The sequence below is a fragment of the Oryctolagus cuniculus genome, chromosome 2 (genome assembly GCF_964237555.1).
Source record: "Oryctolagus cuniculus chromosome 2, mOryCun1.1, whole genome shotgun sequence".
In the NCBI taxonomy this organism is placed as follows: Eukaryota; Metazoa; Chordata; class Mammalia; order Lagomorpha; family Leporidae; genus Oryctolagus; species Oryctolagus cuniculus.
The window spans coordinates 102,819,532-102,844,290 of NC_091433.1; the positions used below are offsets into that span (position 1 = coordinate 102,819,532).

General features: G+C 50.4%; 1 protein-coding gene across 5 annotated transcripts in view; it reads right to left on the reverse strand.

Annotated features, from left to right (window-relative positions):
* The window catches only part of NCK2 (NCK adaptor protein 2), a 153,859-nt gene that overhangs the window by 116,975 nt on the left and 12,125 nt on the right, over positions 1-24,759 (reverse strand). Inside the window, exon 1 of one of the 5 annotated variants that reach the window (XM_002709690.5) lies at positions 9,030-13,250. The exons of the other annotated variants lie outside the window; for them this stretch is intronic. The gene's annotated coding sequence lies outside the window, so the exon portion shown is untranslated. Of the gene's footprint in view, positions 1-9,029; positions 13,251-24,759 lie in introns of those variants that run through there. 5 annotated transcript variants of the gene reach the window in all.

A 24,759-nucleotide genomic window follows, 5' to 3' on the forward strand; every position in this document is an offset into this window, starting at 1 on the left:
TGGCCACACACAAGCCCATGGAGCCTGCAGCATCCCCATGCTGCTTCTCTCAAATCAGGCGCTCCTTCCTATGGCTAAGGAACCTGCCGTCTGGCACACAGTATGCCTGCCAGGTAACGACTGTGCATATGTGTGTGCAGGTATTTTACACCATGCACTAACCGGCTCAAAACCAGCATTAGTAGAATGAAGTCGGAGCTCCACCTCACATCAGTATGTGGGAAGCGGTCTGTCTTCCCAGGCCAGCCACAAGGTCAGGGCCAAGCACAAGGCATGAGCAGTCCCCTGCAGGGTCTACACCGACCTGTGTCCCCTGCTCTGGGAAACCAAGGTCAGCTAGAAAGCTGCACCGTGTGGCTTGGTGGGGACAAGCATGGCCTTGCCACATTCTGAGAGCTAACAGTTTTGTGCAACAATCAAAGGACAATCAACGTAAAGCATCCTCTTTATTCTTTTTTTAAGGATTTTTTTTTTGAAAGGCAGTTACAGAGAGGCAGAAGGGTGGGGAGGAAAGGGGCTTCCATCCACTGGTTCACTCCCCAAATGGCTGTTAACAGCGAGAGCTGCACTGACCCAAAGCCAGGAGCCAGGAGCTTCCTCTGGGTCTCCCACGTGGGTGCAGGGGTCCAAGAACTTGAGCCATCTTCTACTGCTTTCCCAGGTCATAGCAGAGAGCTGGATCGGAAGTGGAACAGCCAGAAATAGAACCAGCACCCTTATGGGATGCTAGCGCTGCAGGCAGCAACTTTACCCACTACGCCACAGTACCGGCCCCCCTCTTTATTCTTAATAAAAACCATGTCCGTATTATTTCTTAATTTTAATATATTAATGAATTTTTGAGTTTAGGAAATATATACAGGTGGGCCAGCTCTTTGGTGCAATGGGTCAAGCCACAGCCTACAGCGCTGGCATCCTATGTGGATGTGAGTTCAAGTCCTGGCTGCTCCACTTCTGATCCAGCTCCTTGCTGATGCACTGAGAAGGCAGCAGGAGATGGCCGAGTGCTTGGGCCCCTGACAACCAGGCTGGAGACCCAGAGGAAGCTCCTGGATCCGGTGTGGCCCAGCCCTGGTCACTGTGGCCATCTGGGGAGTGAACTAGCAGACAGAAGATCTAGTGTATGTGTGTGTGAATACATATACACCACACACACATATAACTGCTTTTTTTTTTTTTTTTTTTTTTTTTTGACAGGCAGAGTGGACAGTGAGAGAGAGAGAGACAGAGAGAAAGGTCTTCCTTTTGCCATTGGTTCACCCTCCAATGGCCGCCACGGCCAGCGCACTGCGGCTGGTGCACCACGCTGATCCGAAGGCAGGAGCCAGGTGCTTCTCCTGGTCTCCCATGGGGTACAGGGCCCAAGCACTTGGGCCATCCTCCACTGCACTCCCTGGCCACAGCAGAGAGCTGGCCTGGAAGAGGAGCAACAGGGACAGGATCCGGCGCCCCGACCGGGACTAGAACCCGGTGTGCCGGCGTCGCAAGGCAGAGGATTAGCCTAGTGAGCCACAGCGCCAGCCCATATAACTGCTTTTCAAATAAATAAATTTTAAAATGACAGCACAAGGAGCAGGTGTGTTCTCACACAGCTGGGTCCAAGAAGCTCCTCCCTCAAGGGGTGGGATTAGAACAGACCCAGAAGACTGCAGCCTCTGCTGGACACTCAGGCCCACGCGTGCTGGTGGTGGCCCCTGGGCCCCACGCATGCTGGGAGACGGACAGCCAGTCTGTGCCATGCAGACAGGGTGGAGGTGAGAGGCAAGGGAGCTTTCTGGGTCCCAGGCCCTAGGGCCAGTTCTGTAAGGCCGGCTGTCCTTGCCCCCACCCCACCCCCACCTTCCTGAGAGACTGTCCCCAGCACAAATCTCTCTCTGGCTTCAGGCTGCTCACAGGGAGGAGGTCTGTTCCCTAGAGCTCCTCCGAGACAGGGAGAAAAGGCGGGGATGCAAACAAGGAAGCTGGGGAAACTCACCAGATCTGGCTCCAAAAAAAGAACTTTGCGTGACTCAAAGACGAGCTGGCCAATCTCCCCATGGATGCAGAACGGCAGCATTTCCAGAGGCACGAGTTGGTTCTCCACTTGGCAGTGGTAGACAGTCCCTACCAGGGCTTCCAGGAGTGACTCTGTCTCTCTGCCTAAGGTCTCTCTCCTAACCCCCGCATATAAGGACAGCAGCCGCCGCCTTAATTTCTGCTCTGTGCATTTGGCCCCTCAAGCTCTTCCCCCTTTTTCGTAACCATATTCTCTACCAGATTCCACCTGCAGGAAATACCTAAGAAGTTTTCTACTTACTAACAGAAGCCCCAAGAGGTGAGTAAGAACAGCAAGGTTGGAGTTAGGCAGAGGGTACCTAAAAATTGACGTCAGCAGCAGTCATCCGCAACTGACTCAAAACAGGAAGAAACCAGAGAGCTGTGTCACTCCTCTGAGGGTCACCTATGGTCTGATGGGAGCCTGGGCAGAGATCACACTGGAGGTGGCCGAGCTGGAACCAGCTGGGCCGGCTGGAAGAGGCGGGCGGCTGCTTGCCACCATCAGCTACTCAACCAGCAGAAAATCCCCAAGTTTCTTTTTGTGTGGTCATGTTCAAAAATGTCAACAGAGATCCCCAGCTGAGCTGGGGGCAACCTAGGACACTCCCAGTGCAGCAGCCCTCCACGGGCAAGCACACCAGCAGGTGGCAAGGCACAGGAAGCAGTGCCAGCCCCCAGCTCAGGGCCTGCAGACCTCAGAGGGCAGCCACCTTGCACCTGTCACATGCAAGATGACACAGAGTCCAGATCCCTCCCCCAAACCTTCTTCCAGCAAATACTGAAATTCCAAGATATTTGGAATGCTCATGGGAATAGGGGCAAAAGGTAGAAAACTGAGTGTTCTGGAAAATCCATGATGTGTGGTTGCCTTGGCTTAAAGGGAAGCAGGAATATCCTGCCCCACCCCCGACACACACACACACACCAGGGGATGCAGAGGTTGTGTACAGGCAATGGAGGCGTTGCTAACTTCAAACAGCAGAGCAGGCCTCAGGGGTTCCCCAGGCAAGGGCCTGGAGCAGGCATGGGGTCCTGTATACTCCCTGCCCCCAGAGATGGCCTGGAGTAAGCGGTCCTCAGTGTCACACCACATAGGCCAAGCCTAAACACAGTGGGTGCATTTTTCAAGTTATTTCCTAGGTGGCAGTCACTGACTCCCTAAGCAACGCATGATAAACAAATATGCCCTATACTGTGTTGTTTTCACTTTTTGGTAACCACAAAACCAAAAGAGAACTTTGACAACCGGCTAGCCCATTCTCTCATTTACAGATGAAGGGATGAGGAGCACAGCTAGTGCACACAGAAAACAAAGCTGCCCACCAACAGAACCCGAGTGAGGGGGCCAGCACTGTGGTGCAGTGGGTAAAGCCATCACCTGCAGTGCCAGCATCCCATACGGGCGCTGGTTCAAGTCCCGGCTGCTCCACTTCTGATCCAGCTCTGTTGTGGCCTGGGGAAGCAGTAGAAGATGGCCCAAGTCCTTGGGCCCCTGCACCCTGTGTGGAAGACCCAGAAGAGGCTCCTGGCTTCAGATTGGCACAGCTCCAGCCATTGCGGCCATCTAGGGAGTGAACCAGCAGATGGAAAACCTCTTTCCTTCTCTCTTCTCTCTCTGTGTAACTCTTTCAAATAAATAATAAATAAATCTTAAAAAAAAAAAAGAATCTAAGAGAGGCAGGGCAGCTCCCGAGCCCAGGGGCTCCTTGCTGTTGGAATCATGGTCTGAGCGCCAGAGGCGGGGACAAAGGGAAGGGAGCCGGGGTGGGGCCAGGAAGCTAATTTTCAAACAGTTGTGATGAGTGGATTTTTCTGAACCCACTTCAGTTAAGCCATAAAATCACAAATAATGGTAAACCCCTAAAGGAACCAAGAAAGGACCAAAGTGCTACAAGCATAAATGAGGGGAAAAAAACACACACACACACACAAGCAAGTCAGGGGAAAAACAGTTATGTGCACACAAAGCCAATTTGAAGCTAGCTTTTTAAAAATTACATTCTGGTTACAAATACCAAATGAGGGGCAGGCGTCTGGCCTAGCAGCTCGATATCCGAGTACCAGTTTGCCATCTGGCCTGAGAGCCTAAGTCCAGCTTCCTACTAATGCAGACCCTCGAGAGGCACTGGTGATACCTGAAATATCTGGGTCCTGCCACCCACGCTGGAGACCTGGACTGAGTTCCCACCACCCAGCTTCTGCCTGGCCCACTCTCGGCCACTGCAGGTATTTGAGAAATGAACCAGCAGGTAGGAGCTCTTTCAGTCTCTGTCTCCCAAATACATACGTATCCCAACCCCAAAATCCCAAATCTGAAATGTTCCAAAAATCCAAAACCTTATGAATGTTAACAAGATGCCGCAAATGGAAAAATTCTGTACCATAAACTCTGTTTCATTCACAAAATCTTAACTAGCATATAAAATTATGTCCAGGTTATGCATGTAAAATGTTTATGACATAAGTGAATTTATATTTATGTATTCATGTTTAGACTTGGGTCCTTTCCCCAAGTTATCTCATTATGCATATGCAAAAGTCCAAAATCTAAAAAAAAAAAAAGGCATATTTCTTTAGATAAATATACAACTCAAAACAGAAAAAACAGAATAGTGGCTTTTTTTTGTTTATTTTTAAAGGTTTGTTTGTTTATTTGCAAGGCAGAGTTATAGGAAGAAAAGAAGAGACAGAGAAAGGGATCTTTCACACTGGTTCACTCCCCAAATGGCCACAACGGCAGGGGCTGAGCCAAGCCAAAGTCAGGAGCCTGGAACTCCATCCAGGTCTCCCACGTGGGTGGCAGGGACCCAGGCACTTGGGCCATCTTCTGCTACCTTCCCAGGCCAATTGGCAAGGAGCTGAATTGGAAGTGGAGCAGCTGGGACTCAAAGCGGTGCAGATATATAATGCCAGCATTGCAGGCAGAGGCTTAACCTGCTGTACCACAATGCCGGCCCCAGAAAAGTAGCTTTTCAGATAATGTACTCATACAGTTGTCCATTAGTATCTGTAGGGGATTGGTTCCGGAACCTTTCCTGGAATACCAAAGTCCTCAGATGCTCACGTCCTTCATATAAATTGGCACAGTATTTGCATATAATCTATATACATCCTCCCTTATGCTTTAAAAAATGCCACATTAGTTACAGTATCTGTTACAACATAGATGCCCCGTGAACAGCTGATATACCGCATCCTGTAGGGAATGATGACAGGAAGAAAGTCTGCAGGGTTCAGTACATTCAGAGGCAATCGTCTTGGGTGTAAAACACACAGCACATCAGTAACAGCGCAAGCAAGTACAATCATCACCGTGCACACCAGCTGCAACGTAACACGTTCCACCTGCAGCCGGCCCAGCCAGGTGCATTAGGAGCTGTTTAGGATGCTGAGGGAGGCGGAGCCAAGACCTTATGTGTGAAAAGGCACAGAGGACAGACTCCATGGGGTTCTTCCTACTGAAACTGGAGCTATGTGCCCAGTGGAGTCCACAGTAATAAACGGAGGGCATGGTACAGAGTCCAGGTTCCAGGTTGAACAAACAGCCTGAACACCAGAACCTCCCTGCAGACTGGAGGGCGGGGAGCCAGGTCTGCCTGGAGCAGGCAGCTGCGATCCAAAGGGACAAAGGGAATGGATCCCAGTATCGGGTGGATGGACACACAACCTTCTTTGTGGGTGACAAGATGAAAACGTGGTTAAGCAAACAGCACCTGCTGGGGTCGTAGGTGGCACCTGGAAGGAAGGTTGAATGCCCACAGGCTGGACATGAGGACAGTGGTGGAGATGGCCAGGAAAGCCCTGTGACAGCGGGACCACGGGAGCTAGAAGCAGAGGAGGACAGGTAGGCTCTGGCTCCAGAACACTCAAGGCCACACTCATGGTGCAAAGCTCAGAAGCAGGAGAGAAGCAGCCAGTTCCTGGCAGAGGTGTCCTGGGGACAACTCTAACAGGTTAGCAACACCCTGGGCTCTGGGAGGCCAGAGGCCGATGAACCTGCTGTGTTCTCTCCCTGGCCACTGCCATGGCCGTGCTGGGCCACAGTGACACGCGACAGCTCAATCCTCCATGATGCATCCAAAACACAAGGCTGATCCTGATGCCAAGGGGAAGAGAGCTGGACTTTGGAGAAGTCAATCTGTGTGACTGGACGACCACCTAAAAGGCAGAATACAGGGGCAGGCATTTGACCTGGCCATGAAGATGCCACCTGGGACGCCCACAGCAGTCCCTGGGTCAAGTCTTGGCTTCTCTACTTCTGACCCAGCTTCCTGCTAATGAACACCCCAGAAGGCAGCAGGAGATGCCTCAAGTATTTTTGTCCCTAACATCCATGTGGGAGACCTGGATTGACTTCCTGGCTCCCAGCTCAAACTGATCCAGTCCAGTCTCTAGAATGCATCTGTGCACAGGAGATCTTCGGGGGCTGGCGCTATGGCACAGCAGATAAAGCTGTCACCTGCAGTGCTGGCATCCCATATGGGTGCTCGTTGAGTCCCGGCTGCTCCACTTCTGATTCAGCTCTCTGCTGTGGCCTGAGAAAGCAATAAAAGATGGCCCAAGTCCTTGAGCCCCTGCACCCGCATGGGAGACCTGGAAGAAGCTCCTGGCTCCAAGTTCCCAGCTTCAGATCGGTGCAGCTCAGGCCACTGTGGCCATCTGGGGAATGAACCAGCAGATAGAAGATCGATCGATCGATCGATCTCTCTCTCTCTCTCTCTCTCTGCCTCTCTGTAACTCTGCCTTTCAAATAAATAAATAAAAATAATAATAATAATAAAATAAAATAAAAAGAGATCTTTCTTTGCCTTAAACAAGCCTTAAAAAAAAAAAAAGAATATAAGGCAGCAGTGTGAAACCTGGCACAAAGCCTGCCATCCTTGCAAAGACAGAAAAAATGTGGTCCTCACCCTGGGCCTGGGCCTGGACCTGACTGAGCACGGGCAGGCGGGGGGACACCTGCCATTCACTCTGCAGGGGCTGGAGCTCTCCCTCGGGAAGTTGCTAGCTGAGTGTTTCCGCTGAGCCTTGAAAAGGCAAAAATCAACAATCTAAAGCAGTCCCTGGCTCTCAACTCAGGGCCAAGAAGATCAAGAGACTCTAAGAGGTTCAGAGAGGCTGCTGGGGGAGATACAGATAGCGATCGCTGGCCGGCCACTCTCGGCCTCCTCGGAGCACCACCCTCTCCGCTGCCCGTGAGACACAGCCCTCAGCTCAGAAGCCCTGGCCCTGAGCTCCCACCGCTTCCCAGGCAGGGAAACAGCTTACGGGGTGGAACTGTCAACTGACGTCTAGGCTGCAGAGTGCCTGGACCTGTCCAGGATGCCTCAGGTTTGAAGAATGGCAGCGAGGGAATGCAAAACCAGGCCTCTTAACTGCCCTGGGCAGGCCACATGAGCAGAGGAAGCTCCTGGAAACAGCTACAGGGAAAAACAGGTGAGTATAGGATTGGTCCGGTCCAGGACAGAAGCTCAGAGACCCACGGAGCTTTTACTACACACAGAAGATGAAGGTTAGAAGCAGCTTCCAGCACCATTCAAACAACATGCGTTTTCTAGAAAAGTTTATAAACTCAAAGCAAGGCTCCATAGCCTCTACTTGAGAAACGTTAGCGTTAAGTAAATTGTCTTTTAGTCCTAAGAACACTGCTTTTTACCTAAAGGATATCAGGAAAAAGAACAAGAAACTACTCTTGAAATGTTTCCAACAAAGTCAACAAAAAACGTGAAAGGGGACAGGATCGGTGATCTTAGCAACAGAGCAGTGAGCCCTGAAAATCGAGGGACAAGTGATCTAGAAGAGCGAACTATTCAATGCAATACAGTTTACTACCCAAGATGACTTCCTTGAATATCTGAAATATTTTAAAAGGCTTAAAACAATGTTTCAAACATACTTTCTATGTTTGAAGGAAACACAGTTTCCTGACCTGTTCAAAAAAAAAAACAACCTCAGATTTTCACATGATGAAAAATAATCAGATTACTAAATACCAACATCCACACATGAGGGGCTGTGGCCTTTTAAGATACCATCTATGACCAAACTGATCAAACTGCTACAACGTGACCATTTTACAGATTAACGGTCTATCTGGAGAACACCAACACTGGAAATGACAGATGTTCTGTAGCCATCTACTTCCATGGAAATAACTTGAAATACGATCATTCGTAGAAATACACACTCACCCACACATATCCACCTCACAGTGAGCGAAGGGTCTTCCTCGCTGTAGACAAACACTGCCTTTTATGATGGACACACAACTATCTCTCAGAAAGATCAAAGTCAGATGCAAATGCCATCCTGGAAAGAGATACAGCCACCCGGTCTGCCTCTAACCCAAGTGTACACTGCAGTGGAAACTTCAACTGCACCCTTACAAGTTCAAATGATGTTGTAGGAAGCCATACCCCGAATAATAAACGTGCTAAAATTATGATTCTTGGAAACTCATTTAGTAATCACGCCCCCTTACACGGCTTCCTAAACAATCCCATCTACCCCCCCAACACACACACACTCTTGCAATATATTTTTCTTTACTTACCGCTAGAATCATTATGAAGGCAAGCCAACGTGCCAGCCACTATTCTGCATGTTTAAGATCACTTTAATCAACACAACAACCCATTTCCAGCGAGGCAACCAAGCCACAGACCCACATCTCAACCCAGTGGTGAAGCCGAGATCCAAACCCAGGCCTTCTGGCTTCAGGAATCCCGAATCCAAAATCAGAAGAAAAAAAGCTAGAAAAGTAAGCATGAAAAATACAGAAACACCATGCAAGGAAAGAAGAGAGGCCAAAAACTTGTACTGAGAAATAAAAAATCCTACTTTTCCTCTGCTGTTACCTTCTCCAGGAATTTTACTGACAATGCAGGCTGTACACATGCACCGCCCACCCCTGCCTGTCCCCAGACAGGTGCCTCCTCAGGGCTGCAGCTACAGGACCCATGGGGCCTGTGCCCCAGACCAGTCTCACTCACCCCCTGCTTCCCGAGCGCGCGGGCTCTGGGCTCACCCACCAACAGCCCGCTTCTTAGAAAACCCACAGCCGGAGCGCCTGTCTTCCGTCTTTCTTCTGCTCCTTATTCTGAGCAGGGTCACAATCTGTGTGCTACATTTAAGCACTCCTTATCTAGTCGCTTCCCTAGAAATGTTACTGTTTCAATTGCACTTGCTTCCTGAGCAGGGGGGAGGGGCCTGCCAGCATTGTTGAGAGTCATGATTAGTCAGAGGGCAGGCAGGAATGGCAAACAAGAAAGGCATCAGCTGCTTCCCAGAACAGGCTGCGACAGAAGCACACCACGTCTCTGTGGGCTTTGTTCCTGCTTTCTGGCACCGAGCCCCTAGCAGCCCTGGAATTTCCTGAATGAGGGGACAGTCTTGTTGCACCCTGGGGGAAAGGCTCACAAGGGGGGCTCAGGGTGGGTCCCTGGAGAGGCAGGGGAAAGAGCCTGTCCCCAGGACCACCAGCCACGTGATCAGAGGGCGGGAACTTGCAGCTCCACCCACACCGCTGGGAGGGAAGGGAGGGCTGGAGACTGGGTTATTTAAAAACCCTTCAGGGAGCCGTGGGAAGTTCTGGGCCGCTGAGCACACTGGGATCAGAAGCGCGGCGGCCTCTTCCCCATCCTCACCCTAGGCGCTGCTGCTTCCTTCTGGCTGCCCCTGAGTTTGAATCCGTTCTAAGCAACCCTTACCAGAAGTGTTCAGAGAAATTACAAGAGGCCACTTGCTGGGATCAAGCACCAGAGCAGACCAGAACTGAAAAGGGACTCGCCCATGCTAGCGTGGCTCCCTAGCGCCTTCAGCGAGGCAGCTGTGTCAGAACTCCTTCTCTGCGCTGACCTTGGCTACCTCCGGGGCACAGCAGCAGAACTAAGTCACTGACCTCCCAGGAAACCAGGAGGAAGAGACGACCCCGTCAGACCAGTTTCTACTGGCACAATCACAAGGTTCCCTAATCCTCACACCAAACAGAAACTCCAAGTCACCTCCTGTTAAGCCATCAGTTGGTTTTCCATCACTCTGTCTCGCCACACCAGGGAAGTAACTGGGAACCAACCCATCGCCTCTTCTCCCTTGTTTCTGCTTTCTTCGGTACTTCCCTGTCTACAAAACCAGCCTCCACTGTGGCACTTGAAAACACTCGCTCTGTTTCATAGCATGAAGTGTTGCCTGAATCCAGAACTGAAAATAAAGCCAATTAAAGTCTTTAAGCCAAACTGGTGTAATTTTGTCCTTGACACGCTTAAGTGCTCTCCTGAGTTTCACAAGCAATTTTCCTAGCAAATCATCAAACCTGAGGAGGGGACCACGGCACTCCTGATGTACGGGTGGTCAGGCAGATGAGCACATGGCTCCTGGGGCCTCCAACTGGCATCTGAAATGGAGACCGTCTTGTGGGACCGAGCCCTTCAAGCTTTTGAGCTCTGCACCAACTCTGAGTAGATACTGTCAGAACTGAACCAAACTCTAGGATGTGTACTTGGTGCCACAGAATCAGAGATAAGTCCACAAGGTGGCCACTAGCCACATGTGGCCACTGAACTCAATACGTGGCGGGGGCAGTTAAGATACTGTCTGGGATGCTCACATGCTACACGGGAGTGTTTGGGTTTCAGTCCTGGCTCCACTCTGCATTGCAGCCTCCTCCCAGTGCACACTCTGGGAGGCAGCAGGAGTCTCTCTTTCTCACGTGGGAGACTCAGACTGAATCCCCAGCCCCAGGTTTTAGCCTGACCCAGCCCTAGCTACTGTGGGGATAACCCAGTGGATGGGAGGTCTCCCTCTGAGCCCTCCCCACCCCTGCCTCTCAAACAGACTGAAAGGAGGAAGGGAGGGAGGGAAGGAGGGAAGGAAGGAGGGAGAGAGGGAGGGAGGGAGGAAGGGGGGGGATGACGTTACAATTCCAGCCATGATACACTATATATGAGAACAAAATACATATTGGACTCAGAAGTAGGGCAAAAAAAAGTAATTAATTTTTCATATTGGTTATATTATACTGACATTAATAAAATTCATCTATTTCTTTTTTATTTTTATTGCAGTTAACATGAGATTGAAAGTTGTACACCTGCCTCCACTTGTGGGTTATCTTCCATTTCTACTGGACAGTGTCGGGAGAGGTCTTCATTTCTAAAAATCCAGGCACTGAAACCCACCTTTCACCTCAAAACTGTGGAACACAAGACAGCAACTACCTGAGGATGAGAGGAGAGGGTATAACAAAGGGCAGGGGAAGGAACTAATATGTGCGTACTTCCAAAATTCCTGGGAAACGGAATTAAAACAGGTTTATCTTGGTACAAATATGTGAAACCCACACATGCAATCACCCTTCAAAAAGTTAGTGGAGGGGTGGATGGGCTGGCGCGGCAGCTAAGCTGCCTCCCTTTTCAGAGTGCCTGGGATTAAGTCCCAGCTCCATTCCCAACTCCAGTTTCCTGCTAATGCTCACCTGGGAGACAGCAGGTGAGATCTCAAGTACCTAAGTCGCTGTCACTCATAGGGGAGGCTTGGATTGAGTTCCTGCCTCCAGCCTGGCCCAGCCCTGACTGTTACAGACATCTGGCAAGGGAACCAATGGACGGGAGATACCTACCTACCCATCATGCACCCATCCATCCATCTGTCTTTGCCTTTCAAATAAATATAATTTTTAAAAGATTCATGGAGGGGCCGGCGCTGTGACATAGTGGGTAAAGCCACTGCCTGCAGTGCCAGCATCCCATATGGGTGCCAGTTCAAGTCCCAGCTGCTCCACTTCCGATCCAGCTCTCTGCTAGTACACCTGAGAAAGCAGCAGAAGATGCTCAAATGCTTGGGTGGTCCCTGCACCTATGTGGGAAAACCCAAAGGAAGCTCCCAGCTCCTGGCTTTGGACCGGCCCAGCTTCCGCCACTGTCGACATCTGGAATGAACCAGAAGACGGAAGATGCCTCTCCCTCCCCCCACCCCCTCTCTTTTTCAAATAAATGAATCTTTAAATAAATAAATAATTCTTGGAAAACGTGTATTATGAACAAACTATGCATGAGCTTCATTATTTTCTGCACCAAAATAAACTAATTTTTAAAAATATTCCATTTTTCACACTTTTTGAAATACCCTCATATTGCTTATTAAGTGCCAGAGACCACTTGTATCTAACAGTGGGAGCACCCAACTCCTATCCCAAACGTGGGCACGGAAACCTGGCGGCACTAAACCAGCGGTGTAGGGATTCCAGTGGAACAGCTTCCGCTTCACCCCTGCCCTTCTCGGCACACCAGGCTTGGCAGGCTCCTGCCGGAAAGGGCCTGATAAATATTTCAGGCACCGTGGGCCATATGGCCACTCAAGTCTGCTATGGTGCCATGGAGGCGGCCTCAGACAACATACAAATGGCCGAGCTTGGCTGAAGTCTAACAGAACTGTACACACACAAAGAGGAGGAGAGCCAGAGAGGCAGGCAGGTCGTCGCTAGCCAACCCCTGTTCCATATCAGGAAGAGGAACAGATATTCCTAAATAAACGCTACCATCAGTGCACCAAAATACAACACTTATGAAACACAGCTTTCACAAAATACTACGTTGTTACTGGAACAAAACTGAACAGGGAAAGTCAAATTATGCAAATTAACTCACCTTCAGGCTTCTAAACTTTCACTGGACATCACAAGTAAATCATTTTGTATCAGCAGAGGGATTAAGTTAGCAGCAGATTATGTTTAGTTCAATGATGTCCATGACACGAACCAAACCAAACATGTATGCCAACACAAGGAATGAAATCCACAAGACACAGGCAGCGGCAGCTTTACCCACTACGCCACAACACCTGCCCTGGTTTGTCAACCGGTTTGACGGTTTGAAAGGGCACAAGAGGCCGGCATCGCGGCTCACTAGGTTAATCCTCCACATGCGGCGCCAGCACCCTGAGTTCTAGTCCCGGTTGGGGTGCCACATTCTGTCCCGGTTGCCCCTCTTCCAGGCCAGCTCTCTGCTGTGGTCCGGGAGTGCAGTGGAGGATGGCCCAGGTGCTTGGGCCCTGCACCCCATGGGAAACCAGGAGGAAGCACCTGGCTCCTGGTTTCAGATAGGCGCAGCGCGCAGGCCATAGCAACCATTTGGGGGGTGAATGGAAGGAAGACCTTTCTCTCTGTCTCTCACTGTCTAAATCTGCCTGTCAAAAAAAAAAAAAAAAAAAAAAAGGGCACAGGAGTCATGGCGTGTACAAATTCTTGTGGATTTGTTTTCAAAGCTGCAGTGACGTGGCCCTCTACAACAGACACCTCCAAGCGCCTGGTCAGAGGGGCGCCTGTCCAGGCAGCGGAGTCCGCACTACTGAACACAGCGACCCTGTGCAGGCCCGCCAGGGCAAGGCCGGGCAAAGGCCACCAAACCTTCCCAGCACGCACTCTGCAGCCCCTCTCGGGAACAGATGCCAGGAACGCGATTCGGCTGCACGAGAAAGAGAACTGTGCTCAGAGAGGTGCATGCACAGTGCATAGACAGATGTGCATAGACAGATGGTATGCACCTCACCTACCAGAGCAAAATGTCCAACTCTGTAGACCCTATTTACACAGTCTTCTCTACAGGATGTCCCACGAGAAGAAAAAAGTTACAGAGATTACGAACAAAAGGGAAAAGAATGGTGACACTGAGAACAGAACACCCTACAAAGCAGTCACCAAGGTGGACTGCAAATTCTCTTACAGGACACAGAGGTTACAGGAGGCTTCTTCCTGGGGGCCGGTGCTGTGGTGTGGTGGGTAAAGCCACCACCTGCAGTGTCGGCTTCCCATCTGGGCGCCTGTTTGAGTCCCAGCTACCCCTCTTCCGATCCAGCTCTCCGCCATGGCCTGGGAAAGCAGTGGAAGGTGGCCCAAGTGCTACAAACCCCAACTGAGAACTCCAAGGCAAAGGGCTGGGGTCTTCCTGTTATTTCTCAGACCATCACTTTTTGAGGCAGCTTTGTGGCTGAACTTTTTTAAGATTTATTTTATTTATTTAAAAGGCAGAGATACAGAAAGGAGAGAGATAAAGAGAGATCTAATCTTCTATCTGCTGGTTCACTCCCCACAGGGCCACAGCGGCCAGGCAGAAGCCTGGAGCCAGGAGCTTCCTCCAGGTCTCCCACGTGGGTGCAGGGGCCCAAGGACTTGGGCCATCTCTACTGCTTTCCCAGGTGCATAAGCAGGGAGCAAGATCAGAAGTAGAGCAGCCCAGGACTCAAACCGGCCCCTATATGGGATGCCGGCATTGCAGGCGGAGGCTTAACCTTCTGTGAAATAGCACCAGCCCCATGGCTGAACCTTGACGCAGGCTGCAGGCTGCGGCAGAAATTCAGCTCTGAGAGGGTAGCCACTGGTAAACACTCCAGGCTCAGACAGCTGCGCAGGGAGAAGCATTTCCACCGAAGCTGCAGCACTAAAATAAGCAAGCATGTGGGCTGGCTACCGGCCTGCAGGCTCCCAGTAACCCGCACAGCACAGATAAGGGCCGGGCTGTGCCCAGCGACAAGGATCACTGCACGGGGTGAGCAAGTGTCACACCCCCAGGTGAAAACGCTCCCAGGCGAAGCTGCCGGCACCAGCACCAGGATCAAGGGCCCAGCTTCTCTCAGCCGGCCTCCTCCTCCCTTACCCAGGGCTAAGGACAGCCTTGCAGGGTTGCAGAAGATCAAATCAGTGCACCCGGAAATGCACAACTCCATCAAGTGCTCGGTAAACACAGGCTATTAATAACACCGCATGAATACTCTAAGAATGTGCCTTCCCTCAGCCCATCATGTCAAGGGAATTTCTAGCAGCCGGTATTTATAGCTGCACCTGTGCGGAGGCACGTGTGCTCCATGCACGCACCAATTCTTTTTCCAAATAATTTTCTTGGTGTACAGCACATTCTTTAAACACAGGGTCAAAAGCTCCAAGGAGCACTTTGCCACAACACCCCTGAGGCCAGAAAAGTCAAAACTCTTTCACATTAGCGACTGTTTTGAAGTCATTGACATTTTCCTAACACTGGAAGTTGGTATAAACCCCAACCCACAACCTAACTGCGCTAACATTAAATAACCATGGATCCCAGAACACACATTTACGCCAGGGTTTCTTTTAGCTAATAAATTGAATAGCTACTTCCCCACTATGACGATTTAAATAATTAAAACTTACAAAAACAGTAACTCGCTTTTTAATGGCTTTCAATAAAATCCGTTTTCGGTTTTCCTTTAGAGAACGGCGGGTTCTGCTTTATTCACCTGGGGGACGTTCTGTGAGCCCAGAGGGACTGGAAAGCGTTCTGTGGGGCAATAAGATCCGGTCACTCTCCTGCTGTGCCTGTGCAGACAATCCCCAGCCTCAGCCTAGGTATTCGCTGCTCCACCATCAGCACCTGGGTGACACCTGGTCCCTGGCCAGGCCCCGCCCTCTGCTGCACACCCCCCCTCCAGCAGGCTGGTGAGGCAGAAATGCTTTAACTTCTTATCTTTTTTTTTTTTTTTTAATTTGAGACAGAGACAGGCAGGTAGAGGGACATGCTCCATCCAACTGGTTCACTCCCCGAATGCCCACAACAGCCAGGAATGAGCCAGGCTGAAGCCAGAAGCAGGGAACCCAATCTTGATTAACACAGGCAAGAAAAAGGCGTTGCATTATGTCTAGTAACTACCGTAACTTCACAGTGAGGATGAGAGCAGGCTGCACTTCAACAAACCTGCAAGTCTGAGATGCGCAACGAGACAGCTGCCTTTTCTCTGATGACTGTGGAAGTCATGGGTTCTACCACCTACGGTCACCCTATGAGAAATAGTAAAGGCCAGTTAAAAGCTGGTGAAAACAGGCCCAGCTTTGTAACGCAGTGGGTCAGGCCATTGCCTGCAAAGCTAGTATTATGTATCAGCTGCTCTGCTTCCAATCCAGCTCCCTGTTAATGCAGCTGGGAAAGGGGCCAGCGCTGTGGCATAGTAGGTTAACTATCCTCCTGTGGCACCAGCATCCCATGTGGTCACAGTCTTGGCTGCTCCCCTTCCGATCCAGCTCCCTGCTGTGGCCTAGGAAAGCAGTAGGAGATGTCCCAAGTCCTTGGGATCCTGCACCCATGTGGGAGACCTGGAAGAAGTTCCTGGCTTCATATCAGACCAGCTCCAGCCATTTTGGCCATTTGGGGAATGAACAAGTAAATGGAAAACCTCTCTGTCTCTCCCTGTCTGTCTGTAACTCTGCCTCTGAAGTAAAATAAATAAATAAATATTTAAAAAAAAAAAAAAGTGCCCAGGAAGGCAGTAGATGACGGCCTGAGTGCCTGGGCTTCTGCCACCCATGTGGGAGACCCAGATGAAGTTTCAGACTCCTGGCTTCAGCTTGGCCAAAGCAACTTAGAACACAGAGACCATGTAGGGAGTGAACCAACAGATGGAAGAACCTCATTCTATTTCTCTCTCTCTCTCTCTCAATTCTGAGTTTTAAATAAATAAATATATCCTAAAATAAGTAAACTAGTAGAAGTAAGAATGCACATTGTTCCACCCCAAGTTCATGGACCCCACTAAGTCCATCCATTCACAACCAGGGGTCCTGGGTTAAGTCCTTTCACTCAGGGCTTCTATCCCATCAAGACTCTAGGCGCCCTGACTCCGTAAATCCCTAGAGACCACAGACTCGAGGCAGCAGGTGAGGCTGAACCTTGTTCAAAGCGAGAGTTCTCTGGCCGCTGTGAACATCAGGAATGGCTACCGACAGGAGGACCCCAGGCCAGGACCCAAGTCCTCCAGGGTTGACGCTCTGCCCACTACCTGCTGCCTGCTCTCTTGGACAAGGCCTCTTTCAACTCCACAGCTGGAGGAAATCTTCAGCAATCACCCGGGCCAACCCCAGTGCCACCACAGATATGGAATGTACGCTTGCTTGTCGGGAGGAAACCCCACGGGCAGCCAACCCCAGAAACGGTGCCCTCGATGTCTTCCAGCCACGTGGGAGTCCTCATCTCCACGTCCAGTAACTCTCCCACCCAAAGGCACAAAACGCACGCTTGCAGTATTTCATCAGTCAAGGAAAAATTTTAGAGAAAGGACAAGTCTGATTAAAAAGTTATGGGAGAATCTGCAGATCAGGGGTGGGCGTTCGGCACAGCTGTTAAGGCTCTGCTTGGGCCGCCTGTGCCCGTATCAGAAATCTGCAAGTAAAAACAGGAATCACGAACTACACTGTAATTCAGAGACACAGATGGAAAAGGAGATCCTGCTCAAAAAAATAGAAAGAGAAAAAAAAAAGCCACTGCACATGTTTATGTTTATAAACAAAATGCACTGCCCTAAGTGCTATTCACACCAGGCAGGAAGCAGTCTCCCCACAGCTGGCCCTCCAGCCGCACCCTCAAATCACACCATCCTGCAGTCAACCACGCTCTCTCAAAACCATCCTCAGGACTGTCTGTCTGGTCAGTGGGTCACGACCTGAAAAGGGGGCCCTTGGAGCCACGCCCACCTTGCCCACAGGTGTACCTGCGGCCTCTCGCTGCACATGGGCAGAGGACGGCCCTGCTGGCCCACATCTACACCTGGGACAGCTGCTTCCTGTGGGGACTGGCTCAACACAGGCATTTTCTCTTCTACTGAAGGCCCATGAGCCTGAAGTACTAGGTCTGTCTTTCAAACTGCATCACCAAAGTCCTATCTGGTTCATCACGACCCACGGCTTCCTCTGGCACTGCCCAAGATGCACTCCACCCACAGACTCCAAGTTCCCTGACGCCATGACCCTCTCACTTCAACCACGATGCTTGCCCCAAAGCTGATGGCTGTGCAATGCACAGAGCACTGGCCACGACCAGAAACCATGAAAATCTGCTAACGATTGTTAATTTGCTCCAAACCTGAGCAGAGTCCACTCGGGGTCTGGGTGTCTGCTTAGGTCTGTCTCTGCTTTTCACACAAGTGACAAAACCACTTTCCAGCAAGCCTAGCGTTTAAGAACATCCCTGGGGCTGGCACTGTGGTGTAGCGAGCAAAGCCACCGCCTGCAGTGCTGGCATCCCATATGGGTGCTGCTTCGAGAACTGGCTGCTCCACTTCCGATCCAGCTCTCTGCTTTGGTCTGGGAAAGCAGTAGAAGATGGCCCAAGTCCTTGGGCCCCTGTACCCACATGGGAGACCTGGAGGAAGCTCCTGGCTCCTGGCTTCGGATCGGCATAGCTCTCACCATTGTAGCCAAATAGGGAATGAACCAGTGGAAGGAAGACCTCTCTCTCTCTGCCTCTCCTCCCTCACTCCCTCCCCCACCCCCTCTCTCTCTGCCTCTCCTTCTCTCTCGGTTTAACTCTTTCAAATAAATAAATAAATCTTAAAAAAAAAAAAAAAAAAAGAACATCCCTGCTCTGGCCAGGCCAATCTTCCCCCAGCAAGGTTCTCTGCTCTCAACTCTACAAGGCCTGAAGATTTTCAAACCAAAGCTGGCTCATCACAGAGCAAAGGAATGATCTGGAGTTCATCCGAAGACAGCCACTCTGATAGAGCCACCAGAGACAGTTAAAGCCACAGATGCCCTCAGAGCAGGGGTGTCCTGGGCAGCCAGGACGAGGGGACAGCAGGGAAGCAGGTGGGGCCCTGACTCGGGGCAGCAGGAGAGAAGAGTAAGAAGGGTCCACACGCTACTCACGCCAAAGGTTCTCAACCTTGGATACGCATCAGCATCAGCCAGGGAACTTGTTCAACTGGAAGAGGTACAGACCAGCCCAGCCCAGGAGACGGAGTCGGCAGGACCCGAGCGGGCTCCAGGGATGTGCAGGACACTGTTCTGGAAGACGTACTGAGGCACCTCCCTCGCTCTCGTCCACAGCAAGGGGCTCCGCCCAGCATCTGCCGCTCACTCATCTATGCACTCAGAGAGCTGCTCCTAAGTGATTCCTGGAATAAACTAACAGATACCACCTTGGGCAGGGGGCCAGAGTCAACATCAACCCTGGTAATGTTGACGGATGCACCCCTGATGACAAGATAAGGAGGCTTTATCTCTGTGTTTTTCCTCCCCAAACCCGGAACCCATTCTGAGAGTGCGAAAAACATCTGCAGACTCTCAGCTGAGGGATAAATGTGCAAAACACCTGTCAAGCTCATCAAAATCAGGGACAGAGGAGAGAGAGCCTGTCATGGACCAGGGGAGCCAATGAGACGGGAGGACGAAATGAAATGAGGAGCCTGGGATAGAAAAGGGACACTAGAAAGTCAATGTAGTTTTTCTTAAAAAGAACAAAACTCCAAATAAAATATGGACTTTAGTTAACAAGAAGGCAATCTACCAATGTTGTCTATGGAGACTCTCTGGACTGATTTGAAAGTTTTTTTAAAATTATTTATTTATTTGAGAGGTAGACCTACAGATAGTGAGAGGGAGAGACAGAGAAAGGTCTTCCTTCCAAATGGCCACAACGGCCGGAGCTGCGCTGATCTGAAGCCAGGAACCCAGAGCCAGGAGCTTCTTCTGGGTCTCCCACATGGGTGCAGAGGCCCAAGGACTTGGGCCATCTTCTACAGCTTTCCCAGGCCATAGCAGAGAGCTGGATCAGAAGTGGAGCAGCTGGGACTAGAACCAGTGCCCATATGGGATGCTGGCACCACAGGTAGAGGATTAACCTCCTGTGCCACCACACCGGCCCCGAAACTTTTCTAAAATGTATTTAAAGATATATGTTTATCTACATATGTCATATAAATAAATACATAGGTACATAGCATAACATGGTTGACTTTTTTTTTTTAAGATTTATTTATTTGAGAGGCATAGTTACAGAGAGAGGGAAGGACAGAGAGAAAGGTCTTCCATCTGCTGGTTCACTCCCCAAATGACCACAACAGCCAGAGCTGGGCCAATCCAAAGCCAGGAGCTTCTTCCAAGTCTCTCACATGGGTACAGGGGCCCAAGCACTTAGGCCACCTTCCACTGCTTTCCCAGGCCACAGCAGAGAGCTGGATCAGAAGAGGAGCAGCTGAGACTCAAACCAGCATCCATATGGGATGCCAGTGCCACAGGCAGAGTCTTAACGCACTACCAACACAAAGCACTCTGGAAGTTAGTAAAATACTGAGAACAGATAAACACATTTACTGATCAGCTTAGTTCAATGTGGTTATAAAAGTTATCACATAGTTGAAACAATACAAGCTTGGCTGTTCTTCAAACAGAGAACACATTATATGTAAATCTGAATATGTAAAATGGTAAACAGACTGCATGAGTTTCTCAACAAACAAAATTCTGCTCCCCTGAGTGGACCCAAGCAAAGACTTATTGAACACACAGGCACTTTCTCTTCTACTAAAAGTCCAAGAACCTGCAATACTCAGTCTATCTTTCAAAATGCATCACAAAATTCACATCTCAAATTCTCATTATTCTCAATTGAGGTTCATTTGAAACACCAGGCATTAATTATAATCTATCACTAATTCATTTTAGTATATCACAAAAATGATTTCATACTAACCTACATCATCAAAAGCTAAAAGAAATGCAGACGGGTTCACTGTGAAACAAGTCACTAACGATGACTCTATTTGTGTTTAATACTATAATTAATGTATGTTCAGATGCTCAACGGAGTTTAAAAACAGGCACTGAAATCAGTCTACCTTTGCAAATGGCTTCAAAAACGAGCAGACGTCAACAATTTAAAACACTGCATTTTAAAAAATACAAAAAATGGAACAATCATAATGGGATAACAAACAGCTTAAGTTTCCAAAGGAATGAATGAAATTATACCGTCTGTGGGATAAAAAACAAACTTGAAAAAGTATCTACTAGACAGGCCTGACTGGCAGCACTCACTACTAATCCAGAAGTAGTAGTTATCTGAGTAAACAAACCTTTTCTAGATTAAAATAGGAAGGCATGGAGTACTTATGCTGTTACCAGCCAATTAAGGAAGTATTGCAGGGCTACCTGATGCCAGCACCCGTTAAAAGCAGCAACGAGGACTTGCACTGGTTTTTCAGAGGCAAGGGTCCTAAGAAATGAACCTCAGGAGTGGGTCAGAACGCCAGCTGGGGTGCCTGCACCCCAGACTGAAACACGTGGGTCTGAGTCCCAGCACCACTACCGACTCCAGCTTCCCACCGTGTACCCTGCGAGGCAACAGGTGAGTGTTCAAGTACCTGGGTCCCTGACACCCACCTGGAGATCCAGATCCAGCCCCTGGCTCCTGGCTTGGGCCTCGTCCAGCCCCAGCTATTTCAGATACTTTAGGGAGTGAACCAGCTGATGGAAGACTTCTCTCTCCCGCGCTCACTCTGTCTCTGCCTTTCCAATAAGTGAAATAACTACAAAATGTATAAAAAGGAAAGAAAATAAACAACACACACATAGAGTTTGCATTATCTGAAAACCACAAGGTCGGCGCCGCGGCTCACTAGGCTAATCCTCCGCCTTGCGGCGCCAGCACACCGGGTTCTAGTCCCGGTCGGGGCGCCGGATTCTGTCCCGGTTGCCCCTCTCCCAGGCCAGCTCTCTGCTGTGGCCAGGGAGTGCAGTGGAGAATGGCCCAAGTGCTTGGGCCCTGCACCCCATGGGAGACCAGGAGAAACACCTGGCTCCTGCCATCGGATCAGCGCGGTGCACCGTCCGCGGTGGCCATTGGAGGGTGAACCAACGGCAAAGGAAGACCTTTCTCTCTGTCTCTCTCTCTCACTGTCCACTCTGCCTGTCAAAAGAAAGAAAAGAAAGAAAAGAAAAAGAAAAGAAAATCACAGACTAGTGGACCCCCAAATCAAGTGCTCCTCATGAGCAGACTCAACCTGACCCTCAGCCAGGCGCTGGAACAGCAGTGGCAAACCTAGGTGTGGGCGGGAGGACAGCTGGGGCTGATGACCGGCATGCGGGAACGGCTCTGCTCCACTGACAGTTCCCCACTCCAGGGGCTTCTGAGGACCTTGAAGAAAATACCATCCTTCCCTCTAATAGAGGAAATGAATTCCACCAGGCCTTGGCGGAGCAAGGGCAGCACTGCCCACAGTGGCTTCGCCCACGCACGGAGGTAGCCAAGAGTGGCTTTCTGTACTTGTTAATTAAGAAGAGAGTTGAGGCTGAACCTGTGAAACGCAGAGCTAGCCTGGAGGTTTCCTGAGGGCAGGTCTTCGTCTGGTTCCCCTGTGTATTCCCAGGGCAGCTGGCAGCTGTGGGAAGAGCATCTGGGGCAGAAACAATTCAGTGACAGCAGGGCCCAGAAAGGTCAAGTGAGGAGCAACAGTGCAGCTTCTCCCCCTGCTTCACCCTCAAACTCTCAGCCAGATTCAAGCAAAAATCAGACACCAACATCAACCATCCAAGCTCACTCGCGGCTGCTTTGAAAAAAAGCAATCCACTGCAGCGGAAGAACTGTACCATCCCCCACTTTTAACACACGGGAGGACAGAGCAACACATCCTAACAGGAGTGGCAACACTTCCCTCCCCAGAAAACAAAGCTGAGGCCAGCCGAGGCTGGTTAATAAGCTGTGCAACTGTAGCCCGATCAGTAGCACAGGAAAAGGACAACCCATGTGTCTACTCTTGCCATCACAACTCATGAAGTTCAACTGTGAGACAGGCGATGAATACGGTTCTCAGCACCACACGGTCTTCATCAGCTCCTGAAGGCCCCGCTGCAGACAGGCCAGGGTTTCACGGGAGATTTCCGTACCGCGACACACAGCCATGCATGACACGCGGCCCAGGGCGGCCCCCACATCCCAGAGGGACGTGACACTGACGTCTCCCACGGCCACTCAGCACGGGTCCCTGCCAGAGACCCACATCCTCTACTGCACAGAAGGCTGATTAACCACATGGGCCTCCCTCCTCCCATGGGCCCCAAGAATCAGATGTTTCTTAGCACAACTCCGCAGCTGCCGAGCCTGTATCAAGAGCCACCCCTAGTTCTTCAGAGGTCTTTATTTAAGTCCACATGAGATGGGCAGTGTGGGGAAAAGACGGACGCCACTTTCAAAGATCTCCACCAAGGGAAGTTCAAACTTTTTGCAAAGTACCGACTTTGAGTTGATCCCAGTAACAGAACAGGAAGAGGGGAGATAACCAGCATCAGTCAAAAGAGAAGCAATGGACAGGAAATAATTTAACACAAAACAGATCGCGATAAAGCCAAGGAAACGTCTAATTGGCAGCTCTCTTCATTCCTAGGCGTATTCTGTTTGATCAAGAAAGAGCCTTCTATTTACAAAGAAAAAAAAAAAAAGACTGTTCAGACATCAACATCAGATTCCAGGCCAGCTAATGGGTACCTCCACAGACAGCCAAATTAGAATTTTCCTTTTCCCCTTCCCTGCACAGGGTCTCGTTTGTGGTATTTTCGTCCTCTCTCCCCTGAGAGTCTTAGAATGACACAAAGAAGGAAACGAAACATTCAAAAGCTAACATATGTGACCAACTCAAGAGTGACTGCGCTCAGCCTCCAATCCTACACACTTTAGGAAGAACAAAAACATTTTTTTTTTCTACTGACAATCACTGATGTAGGGCTGCTAAGAAAACAGATGTCCTTGGTTAAATCAAACCTGGAAACCCATTATTTATTAAAGTGACGGATGAAGCCCTCCCCACCCCCACGGCTTCCCCTATCAGGGAGCTCCCATCCCATCTCAAACTCACAGCACAGTGTCTGCTGTGAAAGCCAGCACGTCACAGGTGTAAGGGCCAAACACACTGGACCAGATGAAGCGACGCGGGCCACACTTCTACACTGACTGACGAACACAGACTAGGTGACTCCAATCACACCAAGGTCTCTCCTTGCTGTATGCAACGGTACACGTGTATAAACAGTGTTTAGACCCCTAAATGTGATGTATTTTCAGTTTATTAAAATGGAAAAAAAAAACCCTCTCTCCAACAGGCCACGGTGTCAAAGACCACAGGTACCACAGAGAACCAGGGCAGCATCCATTCCATCAAAGGCTACATAAAATACTGACATCCTGAGCCCGGCCATTCCAATGCGAGCGCTGTCCTGCACACTAGGATTGTGGGTAGCAGCTCTGCTCTGTACCTACTCGGTGCCAGCAGCATCCCCCAGGCAGGGCAAACACGTCTCCAGGGGCAGGTGTGTGGCACGGTGGCTGAGGTATTGGACACCCACGCCCCGTACTGGAGTGCTTGCATTCGGGCCCCAGATCTGCTCTCAATTCCAGCTGCTGTGTACCCTGGGAGGCAGCAGGTGATGGCTCAGGCAGTCGGGGTCCCGGCCATCCACGTGGGAGACCTGGATGGAATTCCTGATTCGCAGGCATTTGGGCAGTGAATCATCCAATGGGAGAGGCGAGTGTGTGCGCGCGTGCGTGTGTGTGTGTGTGTGTGTGTCTCAAATAATCCATTTTTTTTTAACAGGCAGAGTGGACAGTGAGAGACAGAGAGAAAGGTCTTTCTTTGCCGTTGGTTCACCCTCCAATGGCCGCTACAGCTGGCACACCGCGCTGATCCAGAGGCAGGAGCCAGGTGCTTCTCCTGGTCTCCCATGGGGTGCAGGGCCCAAGCACTTGGGCCATCCTCCACTGCACTCCCTGGCCACAGCAGAGAGCTGGCCTGGAAGAGGGGCAACTGGGACAGAATCCGGCGCCCCGACCAGGACTAGAACCCGGTGTGCCAGCGCCGCAAGGCGGAGGATTAGCCTAGTGAGCCGTGGCGTGGGCCTCAAATAATCCATTTTTTAAAATGTCTCCAGGCAGTGCCAAATGT